The sequence below is a fragment of the Chrysochloris asiatica genome, unplaced genomic scaffold (assembly GCF_000296735.1).
Source record: "Chrysochloris asiatica unplaced genomic scaffold, ChrAsi1.0 scaffold00105, whole genome shotgun sequence".
Taxonomy (NCBI): Eukaryota; Metazoa; Chordata; class Mammalia; order Afrosoricida; family Chrysochloridae; genus Chrysochloris; species Chrysochloris asiatica.
This window is the reverse complement of record NW_006408623.1, coordinates 11,064,164-11,068,829: the sequence shown is the minus strand read 5'-3', so window position 1 is coordinate 11,068,829 and position 4,666 is coordinate 11,064,164. Positions and strand designations below refer to the sequence as shown.

The window sequence follows — 4,666 nt, the reverse complement described above, 5'->3', positions numbered from 1 at the left end:
CTTGATGCTGGGTGTCAATCCTCCTCACTCACAGTAGCCTGGGTCATGCCAACAGAATCAGGAATGAGTAAAGGTCCAGGTAAACACTGGGTAGCTGACATCAGTAATGCTCCCTTTTTGCAAATCCATCCCATTAGTTACCATCTTGCTCTTTGCCTCTTGTTTTTTATTTAAAAAGTCATATTTTGAAATTAACAGAATGGCACTAGAATGATTCATGTGGCCACTCTCTTTGTCCACCAGGAGGCAGGGGTCACTTTCTGGAGTGCTGCTTTCACATCCTTGTTTCTCAGAGTGTAGATGAGTGGGTTCAGGGCAGGACTGACAGTTGTGTACAATGCAGCCACCACCTTGTAATACTCCATGGAGGCACCAGAGCCTGGGAGGAAGTAGGTGTAGATGAGAGTGGAATAGTACAAGGTGACCACCAGGAGGTGGGAGGAGCAGGTAGAGAAGGCTCAGCGCTTGTCCAAAGCTGAGCAGATGTGGAGGATGCTGGCCACTATGTTACCATAAGAAACCATGGTGATGAAGAAGTTGAACACACGGAAGTAGACATCACCAATGATACTCATGATATAGTTTAGGATTGTGGGGCTACCAGACAGCAACATCAGTGAAAGGACTTCACACAAGAAACGTTGGATGTGGTGGGAGTCACAGAAGGATAGCTGTGGAATGAGTCCAGGTTGCCCTGATGTGTTGACTATACCGATTGTCCACACAGCTACAGCTAACAGAGCACACAGTGGCCAACTCATGATGGTTCCATACCGCAGTGGCTGGCAGATGGCCACATAGCGATCAAATGCCAGGGCTGTGAGCAACATCAGCTCAGCACCAAGGAACCAGGTCAGGAAAAACAGTTGCATTAGGCAGCCCTGATAGGAGATGGTATCCACCTGGACCACCAAGAGCTCCAGAAGCTTGGGGAAAACAGTGTTTGAGCAGATGATGTCCAAAATGGACAGGTTGACAAGAAAGAAGTACATGGGAGTGTGCAGACCTGGGCTCAGAGTGATGAGTGTGATGATGAGTCCGTTTCCTGCGAGACCTGCCAGGTAGAGGAGGAGGAATAGGACCGAGAGCAGGCACCGGACCTGTGGGTCTTCTGAGAAGCCCTGCAGAATGAATTCCACAATAGCTGTGTGGTTTCCTGCTAACATCTGGATGAACCTTTTGGGTCACTGGTCAGAAGGAAACAAAAATTGATGGGCGGTGCGGTCTTTGACCAGGGCCCTGATCACTACTCACCAAGACACATTTGCATCTTCACCAAGAAAGCACACAAATGTGTCACCAATGTGTCTATTCATCCTGGGGTAGTCAGGGAATTACCTCTCACCCTGGACCCTCCTAGGTAGCCCCACTAGGTCCTGATGATATATATCCCTTCCTCACAGCTTTCCCCATTCATAACCAGCAGGTCTGTCCCCAGCATCACACAGTCAGTTACACAGTAAGCACTGAATGAGCCTGTAGTCACTTTAACTTATAACATATCCTTCCTGATCAAGGAACTCACCAGTCTTGTCTACCTCTTAATCTGGATACTAAGAGGCAGACTAGACTGGTAAAGACTTAGCCCAGGTCAACCTAGGCACCACGTTAGGTGCCTGGTCTTTGCAAGCCTGGAGGGAAAGTTGCATCTGGGGCACCTAGGACTATACATTCCTAGACCAACATAGCTACAGGGCAAGGAGGGTCCATCAAAGTCAGCTGCAGACTCAACTGTGCAGGTGTCTCAGGCACAGGCATTACTGTCCAGCCAGCCTCACACACTTGAGGCTGCTCTCCAAGAATTCCCAGACCCTCATATGGGAATGACGATAGCAACTGATCCATAGGCAGAAGCCCCCACCCAAGTTCTAAATCTATCCCATTTATTCTGGGCTGATAGAAAGCCCATTCCTTCAGGGAACACAAGGCTGTGTCGGCTGGAATCAGCAAGAATGGGAACAAGCTGAGTCTCAGCACAGTTTCATGACCTCCAGACCAATGCAGAGACCCAGGTTTTAGGGCGGAAACACACTCACAGAGTAGTCAAATTCACCAATATCAAGTGTCCCTCCACTGAGGTCATTACAAACCCCAGTAGGATTAGGAGAGTCCAAGGTCTAAATGCATTTTGGGTGGACTGAGGGCAATCCAGAGGCAGAGTCCTCACCATTTTTCACCTTTTGAATACTTACCTCCTTCACATGTAATGCAGACAGAAGACAATACACACAATGGAATATGGGTTCACTACTCTGTTCACGGAGTCCTGGTGTGGCACTGTGGGTTAATGCACCAGACTGCAAAGCCATTTGAACTGCAAGGATGGTAGTTCAAGCTCACCAGCTGCTCCTCAGAAACCCTATAGAGGGTCGCTGTGGGTCGGAGTCAACTCACCGACATTTAACAATAACTCTGTTCATGGATCTAAAGAGTAGGAAAGTTCTGGTGTTTCTGACAGTTTGGACTGCTGCTTGCTGAGTCTCTGTGGTCCTTTTTTGTGCCTGCACAAGACCAGGGACAGCAAACCCCTCTCAGGTTCGTGTAACAAGAGAGCCTTGAGGAGCAAGATGGGGTTTACACAAGATTTCTGCCCCTGAGGGTCCATGCCATGTCACACCCAGTGGCCACATGCCATGTGAACCCCTAAGCATCCACCAACATCCTATACATGTGGCGGTGATAACCACTCATTCTCCATGGTCTCGACCCCCTAAGACTGAGATCCTCCTAGCTTCAGATCCACCTGCAGGTCCACCAGAGGCTTGGCCACTCCAACCCTCTCACCTCCTGCACCAGATTCACAGAAGACTTGGTGGCAGGTCCCTGCTGAGTCAGTGACTTCTCTGCCACTTTAGAGACTGTGATCTATATTGGCAATCAGGCATCCTGCTTGGGTCCCCTCTTACCAGGAGATCAATTGAACAGAGCAGTCAGCACAACTAGCAGATGTGCAGGTCCCCACACTTTAGTTTCAAACTGAAATAACAAAAAACTAAAAAGGAGCAAAGACTTTCAGGGGATTTTTTTCCCACAATAAAATAGGTCAGAATGAAAACAAAAGTGTTTTCAAAGAAATCAAGAGAAAAATTAGGGCATATATTCCAAAAGACCAGGGATAGACAGATAGACAGCTACTACCACTCATTATTGCCCTTCAGAAACTACCAGCTGTTCCATGGAAGAAAGATGAGGCGTTCTACTCCCGTAAAGATTTGCAGCCTCGGAAACCCTGTGCAGGGTCACTATGAGTCGGAAGCGACTCCATGGTATTTAACAACAACAATAATACAAAGGATGCCTCCCAGTCATATTTTCCTCAACATGATGCCACATTTACATGGAAAATACATAACATCTTACTCAGGTGGGAAGGTGAGATGTGACTTGTGTCTAAAGGCCCACACTTGTTGCTCGGTGGCTCCTGTGTTTTGCTATGGGCCTTTAACTGGTGACCATCCCCTCCAGCAGACACCTCATCTGGAGAGCTGCCCATGAGAGTAATTACCCCACCTGGAGGTAGTAGGTCCCACAGGGCACAGTCTGAGGTGACCCAATTCAATGTTCAGGGTTCTGAATGTGACTGGGGACTGTGCTCCCAGGCCTCACACTGACCCTATGAGTGGGGGTTGGAAACCCTGAATGCCCCATAAGCTGACCCTGGCAACCAAGCTGACAAGTCTTAAGGGGAAATCCTTGCTATGACAACTCAGAAAAGAACCTGTGTAAAACCAGTAGCTACTGCAGTCCACCAAGAGGGGTTACTTGGAGCTGAGCCTCCTTTGTACCAGGCTTCCTCCTGAATTTGTCCAATGCCTTCTCATATGTGACTCTCATATGGGGGCCTTTCTGCTGTGGGAGGCTGGTGCCTTCCAACACTGACATAGGTCCAGGAATCTGATGTTCCTCATGTTCCTCCTCAATCTGTCTCCCAGGCTCAGTTATAGCTAAGCTAAGACAGCAGCAGAGATTTGCTGAGAACACAGTCCCCTGCACATCCCAATGTCTGACTCCATTTCTGACACCCTAACTTGCAAGGCCCAACACAAGGTCCACTCTTAAGAGAGTCCCAACAGACAGTGTCCACCTGGCAGCATGTATGTGATTGCTTCATTCTTTAACTGCATGTGGTCCAGCTCCATCCACTAAAGAGGTTCTCTCTTGGACTCGACGGAGCCTACTTTTCCTCTGTTCCACAGTCCCTGGATTTTTCTAAGCCCTCCCCAGTTTCTACTACTACCTATAAATATTAATCAGAGTCAACAAAGACATTGAGCCAATTTCAAGCTTTTCTTTAATCTCGTTTGAAGTTGTCAAAAATGTCATTCTCCTTGGATCCTCAATCAACACTCATGGAAACAGAAGTCAAGAAATCAAAGGACTCTCAGTTCCTGATTGCAAAACCTACGTGGTTGAGTTTCAGACCTGGAAAAGAAAAGCTTTCTCTGTACGGAATTGCCGAGTGATTGAAAAAATGACCAGAAACATGTCTGAGAGGTGTAAGTTTAGTACAAAGAAGAAAATAAATAAGAGATGGTTTACCAACAAGGAAACCTGCCAGGGGGACATGACAGCTGTCTCCAGTGGTGCTAGGTTGGCTGTGATGTTTAGAGACTCAGGAGGGGGCTTAAGGGTCTCTTTTTGCAATATGTGGTAAACAAGTCTTATA

At 47.7% G+C, this 4,666-nt stretch overlaps 1 pseudogene; it reads right to left on the bottom strand.

Moving 5' to 3' along the window:
• Nucleotides 1–215: 215 nt before the first annotated feature.
• On the bottom strand, nt 216–1,166 carry LOC102838476 (annotated as a pseudogene).
• Between the last annotated feature and the right edge of the window lie 3,500 nt (nt 1,167–4,666).